The sequence below is a fragment of the Hipposideros armiger genome, unplaced genomic scaffold (assembly GCF_001890085.2).
Source record: "Hipposideros armiger isolate ML-2016 unplaced genomic scaffold, ASM189008v1 scaffold_329, whole genome shotgun sequence".
Lineage (NCBI taxonomy): Eukaryota > Metazoa > Chordata > Mammalia > Chiroptera > Hipposideridae > Hipposideros > Hipposideros armiger.
The window spans coordinates 1,446,246-1,461,719 of record NW_017731679.1 but is presented as its reverse complement, the minus strand read 5'-3'; the positions used below and the strand labels follow the sequence as shown (position 1 = coordinate 1,461,719).

The window sequence follows — 15,474 nt, the reverse complement described above, 5'->3', positions numbered from 1 at the left end:
ATATACTGTTTTAATTATCCTATCCATATTCCTGAATCCTCACTTCAGAATATAAATTTAACAAAATTTGTAAATGTGATGTGGCTCGCGTGAATCTTGCCTGTTGCACCAAATGGCCCGTGTTTTAATTGAGTTTGACACCCCTGATAGAATGCATCTAAAGCATTAGAATGCTGCATAGTACATACTCAGTACTTGTTACCGATTATTATTACTAATCCCGTCTTCTCCAAGGAATCATGAGGTTTACTCAGTGACTTACTGAAGGGAATCAGCTAGTTGTGGGAGAAATAATACTAGGACCCATGTCTCCTTTCTCCAAGCCTAGGGATCTTAGCTTCGTGCCACAGCGTGTTCTTTCCTAACAATGTTTTTAAAGCCCCTTCATCCCCCCACCCACACACACACACCCCTCAGACACAAAGGTGTCAGAGATACCCACAGCTCAGCAAAATGCAGCCTGATAGGCTCTGATTCCTGGTTTCGCTTTCTCGCAGCTTTCTTGGCCTTCTTGGCTCAGAAGTGTTTGTTCAGAACCCTGCCACTTTAGGGCCATAAAACACTTTCAGTTAGTATCAATGCAAACCCCTCTTCCGTACCTGTCAAGTCTTCTTCCATCCCTATTTATCCCGACTTTCCTGCCTTGTTTTAGACAGAAAGCTTCTTAACCCTCCTTCCGTCTTGATTCTGATTCCTGTATCTTTGAGTCTCTTCCTGCTTGGCATGTCCAAAATTTATACTCGTCAATCGGTATATCCTGCATCCAGTAGTTTGATGTCATTATTTTTCTCTGCTGGCTTTTAAAGCCTTCCATGATTGACTCCACAACAACTAACCAACCTGATATCCTATCACTTCCTCCAGTATGGTTGGCCTGGTCTCCCCCACCACAGTTTTGCAGTTGTCACTTCTGAGCCGCATTTTACTTGCTCTGAACACACACACACACACACACCCACACCCACCCACACACACACACACACACCCACCCACCCACACACACACACACACACCCACACACACCAATAAAGTAGATTTATGTAAAGATCTTTCACAACTAAGGACTAAAACATCATAATATATATATGAATAGTTTCCTCTTTTATATAAACCTTGTGAAGAGGCTCAAATTTTCATGTATCCTTTTGATATGACTAATATGGAGATACACCTCTCTTTTAGTGTTTATTTACATCCAGGAAATACTAGTATTCTAGAAAACATCAGTGCTCTATTAGTTAAATAATGAGCACTGACAGAAAAGAAAGGCTTTTCTTTTATTGTCTGCACGAGAAATCTAGTAATATCAGCAAGAGAAAAAAAGAAATTTCACAGTAAGTTGTGTCAAAATAATTCAAGGAAATGTCTATTTGTTACTCAAACAGCTTAAACAGTCTGTAACACCATTCATTTATATTACATCTTTCAACTCATGTTTACGCAAACTGGTATTTCAAACAATCATATTCTCTAATTTTTTCATACCAGAATGACAGTGATCAAAGGAACAGAACATTATTTCTATTAAACTATTCTCAGCCTTAAAATGCACATAAATATACTAATCAGAGAAATAGATTTTCCATGTAGTTACATCAACATGAAGGGTTAAAGGGGTTGGAGTACTCTGGCAATAAAGAACAGCTCTGGCTATTCTGCAATGCGTGCATGCATGTTTCTTCTTGGTGCTAATTACACCATCTCATAGAAGTCTGGCAGTCACATGACTGGACTTGATTTTGGGTGGGTCAGTCTTATCAAATTATGAGATACATTTTGGACACAGAGAGATGCCTACTGATTTTAAAATAAAAACATTAAGTCTTCCAGTGTAATCTATCAATTTAGACATCCAAAAGTTCATTCTTTTATCAGTTTTGTTTCCTTCCATTCCACTCACTCACTGAAAGTCCACGTCCATAGCTACATCTGTATCAATCCGTAGCAAAGTAAGCACAGGAGGGAACTGCAAAACTATAAACCAGGAGCAAGTTTTAGGATTCTCTTGATATTGTATATTTTATAAAGCCAAGTGGACGTTATTTCTCCATGTTGTTTCATTCAAAACAAACCAAAAGCTATTATAAAAAGCATATTTTCTTGTGCCCTTTATACAGTCTACCTCTAATATTCCTTTGCATATTTACCTTGATAGGTTTATCAAGCATAGACCACCTATAAAATAGAAAATTAGAGCAGAAAGTACTATTAGTCTATGTAAATGGAATAAATATAATAGCCTATAAAAATATATGTGGAGAGAGGGAATGAGGCTGGGGATAGGCAAGTGATAAAGTGATTTCTTCCAAGGTCATAAATGAATAGTAACTTTAAAAATCTTGCCTTAGAGTTAAGAATGGTTAGTGTGTGTGTGTGTGTGTATGTGTGTGTGTGTATTTTATATATAAATTATATATACATATATATATATATTTGAATAATAAAAGTGTCTCTTGGCATAAAATAAAAATATTTTAATTTGTGTAGACACCGATGGTATATATTTCACTCAACTTGATTTCAGCAAGTAATTAACTGAATTATAACCTCTATTTAATGCCAAAGACTAAAATTTTGAACGTAACTAAAATAACAATGGTCATAATTAATGCCAAAGAGAGTAACGCATTACAGAAAGACTGACATTCAGAAAACCTGACCTCTAATCCTATTAACCTTAGAAATGTTACCTAAACTCCTAATGTCTCTGTTATGCCACTGAAAATGAGAAATAATTTATGTCCTTCCTATCTCCTGGGTTACAATGATAAATATGTAAAAGTACATTGAGCTTTTTGTGATAAAAGGTACTATAAAAATCTAAGGTGTTTTTATTATTATATCAATCAAATGGGATCTCAGACTATGTTGCTTTTTGAGATCCACGACTTTTTATGAGTGAATCATGAAATTGTATTGGGAAATATATTGAAGCCACATAACAGGGCAGATGAAGATTTTATGCTTTTGGGGACCTATTGAACTTGATTACAATTACAAATGTGAGAAGATATTTATCCTAAGTTTTATCAGTTAGGATGTTCACGAGAGCAAATGAAAATATTTAAGAGACAGCATATGAAAGCAGAAATCTAATTCTGGCTTCATCAAATAAATGTGCTAAGTCATCATTTTTGTTCTCATAATCGTAGTTACCATTTAACTACTGCTTCCTCCATGCCAGGAAGTTTGATTATTTTACACTCACGATTATGTTTAACCTCATAGTAATCCTAAATCAAACATTATTATCACCCTTTTATAGATCAGGAAATCAAGGCTTAGAAGAAATAAAGTAACTTGTCTGAGACCCCACAATCAGGTTCAAATCAGGACGTGTCTGAAGTAAAAAACCCAAACTTCTCTAACAATTTGCAAAATTGTAGCTCCTAGAAGAGTAACATTACAGTTTTGATTTAAAGAACTAATTTATGACAAGCTGTACTATTTTAAAAAACTTATAAAGAGATATTGTACAAAACTTTAGAAAGATAAACAATAACAACAAAATGTAGACACATTGTGAAGATATTTTATACACGTTAATTTGAGCTGAACTGCCTAAATTTTCCTTTCACTAGGATTTACTAAACAGTAGTCTGATTTCCTTTAAGCATTTAGTCTTTAGTTGTGTTATTCCGGCACATGATAGGCACTCAAAAGATGCTTGAATCAAACTGAAATTGATCTTTTGTCAAAGATCAGGAATACATATTTAGAAATAGAAGCTGACAGTGTATCCCTCATTTGGCCCTCACCTGAAGATAAATGTTATATCTGGAAGGACACAATTAGTAGTCTGATTGGGGGGGGGCGGGGTATAATAGAAGTATAATCAGTTTAAACAAAAATTACAACTTTTAGGTATTTCCTAAGTTTCCAGTATTTTTCCTTTATGTATCATAGACAAACTGTTTGCCTTTAAAATCTACTATCCCATTTCCAGAGAGGAATTAATGGGGAATCCCTTTAAAAATATGTTGTATTTTTAATTTTCATCATTCATAATGAATTGCTATGCCTTTAGAAACCAAATATATCATTTATTTGTGTCAAGAATTAGGAGTGGTTTTTATAATAGTTCCATGTTAAAACATTTTTCTGTTCAATACTGAAGTTTTTATTAAAATTATCTTTTAGTTTTGAGATACTGTAACTAAAATTTATAAAATTCTTTTTCTCACATTTCAGATCTAGTAAGAGTGCATCTTTTAACCCTCATGAAAATTTTCAATATCTTTTAAAAAGTCCTACCTGTTTCGATAAAGATTAGTTTAAGCTATCCATTGTATGCAGATTTTCAATTTAATTAAGAAAAACAATAAATAAAAATAGCTTAACTCAGCTGGCAACTCAAACTTGTTTGAGTATTTGTAATGAGCAGAACAATATCTTATTATCTGATTATCTGAAGGTAATATAATGACTAAAAGGCTGCAATTCACTAAAAGAATATTTCTTCAAATGCTTACACAGTAGCCATTAATTAAACGAATATGAAAACATAATGGAAAGTGGTGGTATGAAAGGGAAAAGTTAACTTATATAAACATAAATTTCTCATTAAAGAATATATACAGCACTTATTCATCCATACATTTGAAGTAAAAAAAAAACAAAAAACAACACACAAAAAAACAATACCAGTTCTCTATTATAAGATATGTAGGATTTTTGCATAAAGTATTCAACAGAAATATGTTTGAGATTTCATGACATATTTATCTCCCTATGAGTAATCATATGACAATTTCAAATTTTAAAAGAATTGTTTTAAATATATGTATATAATTTAATAGCTACTGAAATGTATACTAGTATCAAGTTTTTTCTCATCACTTTTCCTAACAAATTCATTTTTAATTCTTTCGTGTCCCACTGTGATTTAAGTAGCCTTTCTATTGTCAATTGAGTGTATTCTGACATTGATCAAAATTTTGGGGTTAAACAAACTTAAAACTTATTGATTTTTCTAAAGCTGCGTTAACTATGTGTTATCAGCCGAAGGTACCTTTTTTAGAAATGTTGCTAAAATTTAAAATATAAATGCTGTTGTGGAAAATGCAATGCATCCTCCCATACTTACACTCTCACAAATGCCCACCAGTGAATTTACAATCTATTCAATTACATAAAAAACAAGGCACAGTGCAAAGTCATTACTGAATCAAGACAACAAGGTCGTTGGCTATATGTACGTTTAAAACTTTTTGTGAAACATTTATTCAGATAATGCATAGAATTTCATGCCTCATATTCATAAAAGCAGACAGAAGAGTGGAATATAAAGTGTGCTGTAAGAGCCAGGTGGTGTCAAAATACACACGTGGAATTTTTTGTTTCCTTTATTGCCCCCATAGTAATTACCTGGGTAAAGGGGGAAGGAGGAATATATACCTCTAATGCCTGTAAGGAGTTAAGCAGATTATTTTCTGTGGCTAACAATTACTCAGGCTAGTCTAATAATCACCCTGAAATCTCTGGTGGCTCTATCACTTCGACAAAAAAGGTCACGTTAACCTCAGTTTATGGTAACTCCTCTGCATCTGTTTGATCTGATTTTCTTACAACAAAAGGAAAACTTGACAGTCCCTGTGGAATCTGTTTCTAACACTGTAGCCGGAGAGCTTCCTCTGCCCCTTGCTCTGATAAAGACAGAATTCCATTTCCTATCAAATTGGTTTAAATTGTTTCTTAATCTCTATTACCCCAAACTTCACCCAACTTTATACTTTCTAAATTGTTTATGCCTCCTAGCTCTGACTAGGAACCATGACCAAAATGCTGTGTTCCTTTGCTACTCCTCCTTACACACAGCTTCTCCTCCCCAAATAATTTTTAAAACCTGTGGGCTTTTTCTCTCACCTCACTACTCCCCCCCATTAAAAAAAAATCCCATTCCAGGCGCCCCCTCTCTGCCTGCCGAAATTTTAATGACAGTTTACTTTAGCGGTCTATCAGCAGCCTGCTGCCTCTGCCACCTGAATTTCAATTTCTTAATTTACAGCCCAGATAAAACAGAATGGAGCAGGATCTGGGCTGCTCTCTACATTGGGTTGGCCTTATCAAGCGTGAAGTTTGGCGCATTGCAAACCTATTCAAGTGATTATCTGTTGAGGACCTCTCGAGCCATCTCCATCTCTGCAGCGGGCTGATAAGACAGCTGTTTCTCTAGCCGCTGTGTCTCCCCGGGCCTCAGACTCCTGATACAAACTCCGCCTTTGTCACCGTGCCCCGGTGCGGTCACTTGATCTGTGGGGCAAGGGTTTGATCTGAACACACGCGGGGGAAAAGTGTGAGTGTGTGAGGGAGCAGAGGAGGGAGGAAAAGGAGAGCGAGGAGGGAAAGAAGGTTAGAGACCGGAGGGAGGTGGGGGCAGGGCTGCGTGCGGAGTGCAGTCGATAGCTCTGATTGACTGGTTGCTCAGCCCGGCTTTATTATTTCAAATTAGACGTGCATCGCACACAAGTGGAAACATAAATCTTCAATATAAGAAAGAGCCTCCGAGCATCGGAAGCAGAAAAACCGTTTCTTCCCAGGTCCCGGTAAAGGGGCCAGCGAAATGACTGATGACCACCAGCTGAGCCAGATGGTTTCCTTTAACTTCGGAAACTGCTAGTTTTAATTACTTGTATTAATTTTACATGAGATGTATGGGCTCTAGGAGGAAGCTTAGAGAAGGCTGTTAGTATCCCTGAAAGAAACGGACACAAAGCTCTCTGATTTGCCTTTTCTCACCTCCAGTTTTTCTTAACTCACCCTCGCCTGGTCGCCTACATCTCCCTTTGCATGCTCAGGAAAGACGCGAGTTCATCCAACTAAAAGTTGCTACTGAGTGAAAGAGGGGGCAAAATAAATTTGAGGACATTTTTAGGAGCGTTTACATAAATGATCGTCGATCCGAAGCTGCAAATATATTTTCTGAGACACTCCGGGGTACGTGCAACAGATCTTAGTCTGCATATCTGCAGGCAAATTACCTAAAGGAGAATGGATAGTACACAAATTTTGCCCAGAAAAAGGGCGGGGAGCGGGGGCGGGGGGAAACAGGAAGAACAATCTAGCTGGTCGCAAAGATTTATCGCGACACTAGATTACATTTAATATTTAAAAACATTTAAATAAACAATCACGTGTCTGTAAGTGTAAACAGTAACCTCGGGATTTAAGGGGGGAATTCTCGCTGAGTCTGCTGTTTTTAGTCTTTCTCTTAAACAGGAATTTAAGGAAAATGTAAAGAGAAAGTAAAGGATGTGTGTGATCCTGCTCACTGCCGCCCCTGGCACTGTCCCTAATGGAAAGTGTTTGCAATATAAAGGGTCCTTTGCAAAATAGTCTCAGAGGTCACTCACCTTCGCATAAAAGGCTTTGCCCCTTTGCCAGGAGGTGGTAGGAGCTCGGAGAAGAATTGGGGGAGGGGAGCAAGAGTGGGCGGGTAGGCGTTTTTGTTGCGATTCCCACTGGGAATTTCGAGGATTAAAAACTCTGGAGTAGCTTTAGCAGACTTTGGGGTGACTACCTGGATTTGCATTTATTTAGCCTGACCACTTTGATGACAGGCAGGCTCACCATGGGAAGGGAGTGTCTGAATTTCAGTGGAGGGGGCGCAGCGAGTTCGGGACTCAGACCCTCCCGGTAGTTTGCCACGATGGCCCAGTCCTAGCAAAAGACAGCCTAATTCAAAATAAACGTATTTCTAGGGAGTAGGACAGCCTTTTCCTTAAAGTCTGTGGAATGAAACGTTCCCAAGAATTGCAGTTTCCGCGTCTGTCTGGGAGGGACAGAAAACATGATCTATCAGGCTTTGCAAACCTTTATTCAGGGTCGGCTAGTCTCTGTCCATGGTACTAATTCTTGCCTCATTCTCTTGCCCGGTTGCCACGTTCTAAACTCAACTTGGTGTCAATTTTCTTGATAACTTTTTTTTTTCTGTTTCCTAAACTGTGGAAGGAAAGTGGACATACTTCTTTAAGAAGAATAAATAAAACATAGTCATCAAGCCATATAATATCTATATTTCTCACATATGTATTCAACTGTCACATTACTAACATGTAAACCACAGACCCCAGCAAACAGCCCAACAAACTAACACAGAGAATGCTATTTTTATTCATCTAAGAGGGTATAATGTTTGGAACTACCGCCCTAGGCCAAACATTGTAAACTCATTTAAGTAGCTTATCTGATTTATTTACTTTAAAAAATGTTACAATAAATAGATAAGCATGATATCGGGGGTGGGAGGGCAATAGATGGGGGGAGGGGGATTGTTACCTGGTGAGGGTGAAAAAAGGGTAACTATTGTATTGTTCTGTACACCTGAAACTAACAATAAAAAAATTAATTAAAAAAATGTTACAATAGTGTTTTACAGTGCCCTGTATCATAAAGTGCTGAAGTCAACCCCCCCCTCAACTAGTGTAAGGGGGTCATTTACCCAAAAAGACATTGCCCATAATAGCTTATGAGTATTCCCGTGAATGATTGTTCCTGTATAAAGAAATATTAGTAAAATAATCAATTGAATTCATTTCTTTTGGCTTTAAGAACCATTCTTTTTGCAACTTTGCCTACATCAAACTTTTTTCCCAAGCTCTCAGTGACTCCCCAGATCTCTCCCTTGTCTCCTGCAGATTAAGATAATGCCAAGGATTCTGCAGATATATCAGAGATAATGTGACAATCATAACTCAAATATCTTTTCAATGCTTTCCTAATGCAAGTTATGATGGTATGGATAATTCTTTACCTAACTATGAATGAAGAGGGGTTGCAGTTGCTTAATGTGGAGTGTGATGTTTACACATAGTCTTTATTAATTACAAAATATAATATGTTAATATTTCAGGCTATGAAAGCATGAATTTCAAAGTAAAATCTACATCAAGATAGCATTCGTTTTAAAGTGGCTGTATTCACTTTTTATTTTTAAAAGCTAAAAAAAACACATGTTACTCATGGTATAGCTATCCATTTAAAAGTTTTAAAATTTAAAAACATTTGCTTTTTATTGAGAAAGTAAACTAGTATTTTAAATTTCTTAAATAATTTAACTCCGTTTTACCTACCGAGAAAAAAAAAACCACATTGAAAATGAAAACATTTAAAAAAAAATTTGCTCCTCTACTTAAACTGAAAAAAAAGCACATACACCAAATCCACAGAATTTAGTATTTTGCATTTGGATTGACAAGTTTACTGTTTTCCATGTAATTTCTTTAACTGTATAACAGACATGCTAGATTTTCATCACCCCCATACCACACCCAGCTTTCCATATCCATCCTCCCTGAACCTTTTGAAAAATATACCACTAATCTACATAATATTGAGGATACAAACATGCGTGAAAAAACAAAACTAGGTATTAGTTTCCACTCAGTTAGAAGACACTTATGTAATTGTAAATTAATGGTAAATATTTTCTTCAAAGTGCTAAGTGTATTTCATGAAAACATGCAACTGATTCAATATTAAGAGCATGTTAACAAGGAGAAAAGACAAGTAACTCATAGATAAGTCTGATTAAACGGTATTATACTTCTACCCAAACTGTATTTATTACTTTAAAAGATATTTCTCTGTATTGAGCTGGGGAGAAGGGGAGGGGTTGAAAGAGGATGACAACAAACCCAATCTTACAACTGTTTATTCATACAGTGATTGATCTAACCTAGAGGAGGTAGAGTCTTTCTTTTCCCTTCATTTGTCCTTCCCTAAGCCCATTGACTTCATTTCTTCAAACTGCTTTTCTTTCCTCTTTCCATGAATTCCACTCAGGTCTACAGAATAGTTTTAAGTTTAAATTACAACCCTAGGCCTGATATTATATAAAAAGTGGGGGCAGGGATTAGGGCATGATAATTATAAATGCTAATTATAAGATAACATATAGATTCAGGCCTTCTTTCCCACCTCCCAGTTATAATATCATCAGGAGTACCTCGGGTATACTATACAGGCTATATGGAAGAAAAACAGGTCTTCTGTTCTTTGCCATTAATAATTTATCAACACTCAAGGACACTATCAAGAAACTCTGATTTATTTCTCCCCCTCACTTTCTGGTTATTTTGTTTTTGTGGCTTTCCCTCCATCCCAATTTCTCTTACCTGTTTCTCCTCTTTCCGGCATTCTCAAAGAATAGTGACTAGAAAGAAATAAACAGGTACAGGAATTCCTTTTAGAAAGGCTTGAGCTTCTAGAGACGATATGTTACATTGTACAAGAAATGTAAGCACTATCTACAAAGTTGGAGCTATCTTTCAAGATTAGAAGAAATTCAAGCTGGAAAAACACCTATGTCAAGTGAATACTGTCTACTTATACATCAAGTCCATCTTGAGGACCACACTTTTACCTGGACGAAGAAATAAATACCATGAATAAAACTGTATTTCTGCCTCCTGAATGTTATTTTAAAATGGGGTTAATAGTCTTCATCTATAAAGCAGAAGTGTTGAAAGCACTTGGTCTTCTGGTTAAACTTTCTAAATCCTTGGAGAAAAAGCTTAGATAAAGGCTTGAGTATCTTTACTGTCAGCAATATATGTGTGGTCCAAGAACTGTACCACCAGCAAATTCAGAGGAGTGCCTTGTTCTAATTTTATACACAACTGCTCTTTTTGAGTCACCATACACCTCAAAGTGAAGGACTTTAGTTCAGTACCTCTTTTCCTGGACCGGATGTTTATTCTACACTTTTCTATTCTAATATGAAGTGAAAGCTAATTCAAACGGCGCAGCTTTACTTGAAAACATTTCTGACTTCATTCTTTTCCTAAAAGGATGCTTAAAAAAAACAAAACCAAAGAGCTCTAATATGCATATATTAAAATAGAGAAAGATATAAAACTTACTAATATCTAACACAGAATACTGGAACATAAATCGAAATAGGCATGCGGGCAAGTAATGGATGTACCTTCATCCCTTTCACTCAGATCAAAGAGAGGGAGCTCTCAATGACTCATACATACCGGACAGAGTTTAGTGTTATAAAGAAACGAGCATAGATGAGGCAGTGATGGCAAAGGAAACGAGTCTTTCGGAAGCAGAAAGATTTAAGAGGAAAGGAGATCGTGCCATATCGCAAAACTCTGATAGTACAGTTCCAACCCTCCCACGTTGCTCTCTCCCCATCTCTTTTTGCTTCTTGCATTTCCCTTCGCCGCCAGCGTTAAGAGTGTACCTCTCGGCACAACTTACCTTGAAACGGGACTCCATTGAGCTCTCGAGAGTGACACAAGCTCCTATCCAATCATATCACGCAGCCTCGCCTGGGCAGCCTCAATGGAAGCGTCTAGGCCAATCAGAATCCTGAAGAGATGAGCAAGTTGCGTTGTGGCGCGACTCGGCGTATACTTCCGCGCGTGCTGCCCGGGATAGGAGCCTGGCAGAGCAGCTGCACACACGGCAGTGCGGAGGCAGAGAAGGGGTTGGTGATACGGTGCTATAAATCTGTGGTCCAGTCCACCTCCCTTTTAAGACGTCCTCCCCCTTTATTTCTGTTCTCAGTTAGAGATGCAGCAGCTTACTCCTGTAGCGACCTACTAAAAAGCAACAAGGAGAAAGGCATCGTCTTTTTGAAAAAACGTTCTTTCGTCTCTTTTCTTTGTTCCTTCGTTTGTTTTTTCTTGCCCCTTTTTGTTTAGTTGAACGGCAATCGGAGGGTAGTCTCTCCGTCTTTCTAAACACTCTTTTTTAAGTTCCCCCTCCCCTTTCTTTTTTTTTTCTTTTTGCAATTTCTTTTAGCGTTGGACTTTGGGGTCGAAAGCATTTCTTTTTATTTGCTTCTTTTAAGCCGAGCACAGTTTAGGTTTCGTGCTGTCTTAAGAGAACTATCCAGCAGCCTCTTGCTCATCCTTATTGGGAGAACAGCACCGTTACTTTAAAAACACACATACACAAAAACCTTAAGGGAGAAAGGTAAGTTTCGGTTTGGTTTCTTTAATCATTAGTTGCAGCGATGCGCTGGCAAACCCAGAAAACCTGTAAGTGAGCGGAATACAGAATATGAAGTTAATTGCACATGTTTGTCTCATTTCAAAGCTACTGCTCTGCTTTTTATTTCTAGAGAGCTAGATAGACTAAAAGACGGTGGACGCATGCTTGACGTACTGGATATTTGCAAATGCCAATGGCAGAAACTTAAGTGGAAAATGTGGCCAGCGTAGAGCAGGGGTACAATGGGAGTGTAGATGTTGACTGAGCTTCGGGATTGAGGTTGGAAGTTTATTTCGTGGGAAGAGAAGGATAACTTGGGTTGGGGGGTTGGGGTGTATGCCTCTACTTTCGCAGAGCAACCGAAGGACTGGAGAGGCTTTAGTACCGTTAAGGGGAATTAGAAGCCTGGATATGTTGATCAGGCCAACGGAAACCCCAGACTTAATTGCATTAACCGGATAACGTGTTGGGGAGATGGGATTGCCAGATGGAATTTAGATGCTGCACCAGGCAGCGAGTTGTAGTTGACTGAAAAAAGTACATGTCGCCCGAGGGCTGGGACTGGGCTCGGGCTGGGTTGGGTAGAAGCTGTCAAAACTCGTCATTGCTAGGTGTGCGGGCTCTAATTCATAGGCGCCCAATTACCGTGATTCTGTTTTAAAAGAAGATAGCCAATTTAGTGCCGAATTCTTAAGCCTGTGCCGGATATGAGATTCCCTTTGTTCAGAAAAGAGTAAATAAGATCCTTGGAGCTGTATCTGTGGAGTGGTGGCTGCCTGGGAGCCTCGCAGTGGTGGGCGCTGGGAAGTGGATTCCAAGCCCTGTCCTTGGTCCTACGCGGTTGACTTCGCCTTCGGGGCGAGGGGAACCCCTTCGCCGCTGCGAGGCTTCGTAGCCACCCCAGGAGCCAGCCCGACTACGTAGCCCTCACCCCCTTCCTTACCCCACACTCCACCCCCGCCCTTTCTCGAATAGCTATTGTTAAACTGACGCCGGAAGAAAGATCATTGGGGATGAGACGCTGGGCAGACACAAGAAGCTTCGTTTTAACTTTTATGATTTCCCAGGGTTTAGAAGAAACCAGCTGGCTTTCTACTGTGAAAAAGAGAATCCAGGGTAGATGTGGGAGAAGGAAAGGGTGTTCGCAGGGCAGGGAGGGCGGAGGGGGTCGTGGTGGCAGTGAATGAGGTGCTGCTTTTGCCTAAGAGAAGTTTAAATGATTGGCACGAGGGGGTGTGGGTGACTGTGTGCGTGAGAGCGCCCATGTGGTGTTTAAGAGAGGTTGGGGAAAAGGTACAAAGCCGGCTGGGGTTGTTAATTTCTCGCTGCTCTCCACCCCACCCACCCTCGGGATTCGAAAAGCCAACGCGCGGCCAGCCTACTCCGGACTCCACTCTGCCATCTCTGAGGCAGTGGGGGCTGGGGATGGCAAGGTGGCAGTGTCCACCACGGGAGCTCCGCGGCGAACAGGACCTCGCATGGCCATTGTTGCTTAATTTATGCCCAGCACGTTGCTAGTACCCACCTATTTCACGTCTGGAAAGAATTAACACGAGAGCTATACTACCGTAGCAAATTGGAGGTTGGATACGTTCCTCGTTTTCCATTTTCAAGTACAGGTTAGCAAAACTGATGTAGAGACTGAGTATTTTCTGGCTTTATTGTGGCGAGAGTGAGAGAAAGTCAATCATTTAGTATCTACTCTTAACACTGCTGGGCCAGGATGGATGTCTCTGTACTTTCTCCCCAAAATGTACGGGCTCTTTCCCCTCCCCTATTCATGTACAAACACTCCTGTTGGTTAAGATTCTAAATCTTCAGCCCTTCTCCACACCCCTATTTATTATACTCATCCTCTGGATGTTGGGAGTGGGATGGAGAATTTTTTTAGGCCTACACTGCAATCTACAAAATGTAGGCTTAGAACGGGAGGGGGGAGGACAGAGCAGACAATAGTAACCAAAGAAATTATTTTCCTAGTTGGAAATCGGTTCCTAAAGGTCAGGGTAAGGTGTGCATGTTTTGGGGAATGGAAGGGGTAGGAAGTCTGTTTGAGCTCATGACTTCCTTGGTAAAAATGGCTTCTTAAGTGGGACATGTAAAAGAATCTAAACAAATGCCTGCAAAAAAAGAAAATGTGTTTAAAAGTTGCCTTTTGGGGTGTTAAAAAACAACAATTTATTGCTGTCATTCCCTGAGTCTGTCTTATCTTACACCAGGCACTCCTGGGTTCCCCTTCTCTCTTTTAACCAAGTGCTTGGGCACCCCACTTTATAAAGCTAACCTGTACTGGAGTTCTATACAAAAAGCAACGTTTGCAGGTAGAAGTGGTTTGGAAGACTTGGGGAACTGTTGAGAGAGAGGTCTCTCATGACTTCAAGAAGTCAGCTTCAGGAAGTAGGGTGTAGGGTATTCTAAGAGGTTTAGGCTTGGATTGGCAAATTTGGTAGGCCCATTTTTGTTGGCGTTTGGATACAGGCATTTTTAGCAACATTGCTTGCCTGTGATGGGAATATTATAATTACCTGTTTATAGAGGGAGGTCAAAGAGGCTCAGGCGCTTTGAGCAGCTTTACCAGAAACCCGTACAAAGTCAATTAAGGTCATATAATTGCAAATCGGATTCGGGGGAGACAACAGATACGCTGATATAGAATCAATTAGCTATTTATGATGTCCTCAGTCTGGGACCCCCAAGTTGAGAGATGGTCTCTCCATTTCGATCATGGTTGAGACCTACTTCACTAGGTCTGGTTTGACAAGAGGGCAAATTTGCCTCCCCAGCCCCTGCCCTGGGTTAGATAAATCCTTCCCCACCTTCTCCGCCAGTTGCGTGGGGGCGGGGAGTGCTGGGTGCCCTTAGGGGACCTTGCTGCATCAAACCCGCATCATGCCCTTGAAGCTGTAACCTCGGTCACGTTCTTGCGGCGACTCAGTCGCCCACTGCTCAGTTCTTCTCTTACCTCCTGCGATTTTAGGTAGGGATGACAGGTGATATTTTCAAATGTAGTTTTTTAGGGAGAATGGCTAAAAAGTAAGCCTTTGCAATGAAAAACAAAAACAAAAAACCCTCTAAACCACCCAACATGACAGGTGCTTTCGTAATTAAGCGGCTGAGCAGGTGTAAAAACGTGCTCTCGCCGCGTGGCTCGGGTCGGTTTTAACTCCCAGTCGTGGGGCTGGGTCTGAGGACAGGCTCAGGTTTTTCTGGGGAAAAGCGATTGACCTGGGCGTGGGGGGCGGGCCAAGGGAAGGCAGAGATGGGACGCCCCCTCGGTGGAGAGTTTGCCATTTCGGGGCTTCCGTGGGGGGCGTTGGAAGGATGCAGCGAGCAGCAGGCGCTTGTATAGTCGAGTGCAGGATTTCCTACTTTGCGTTTGAAGCAGAGTATAGCACCCCGCACAGGTACTCTGGGTTTATTTGAACGTCAGATTACATCTAGAGAGGCTGAGAGAGACAGCGGGGGCTTTGCCTTTAGTTTTCAGCCCAGGGACAGGACCCTTCGGCTGTAAAGAAGGGGGGGAGG

The 15,474-nt window shown here is 39.9% G+C and overlaps 1 protein-coding gene across 5 annotated transcripts in view; it reads left to right on the top strand.

Annotated features, from left to right (window-relative positions):
* The window catches only part of ELAVL2 (ELAV like RNA binding protein 2), a 160,272-nt gene that overhangs the window by 14,950 nt on the left and 129,848 nt on the right, over nucleotides 1-15,474 (top strand). For 3 of the 5 annotated variants that reach the window (XM_019660783.1, XM_019660779.1, XM_019660772.1), the window contains exon 1: nucleotides 11,391-11,931. The exons of 1 other annotated variant lie outside the window; for it this stretch is intronic. The gene's annotated coding sequence lies outside the window, so the exon portion shown is untranslated. Of the gene's footprint in view, nucleotides 1-11,390; nucleotides 11,932-15,474 lie in introns of those variants that run through there. One more of the 5 variants, XM_019660775.1, reaches the window with a different exon arrangement.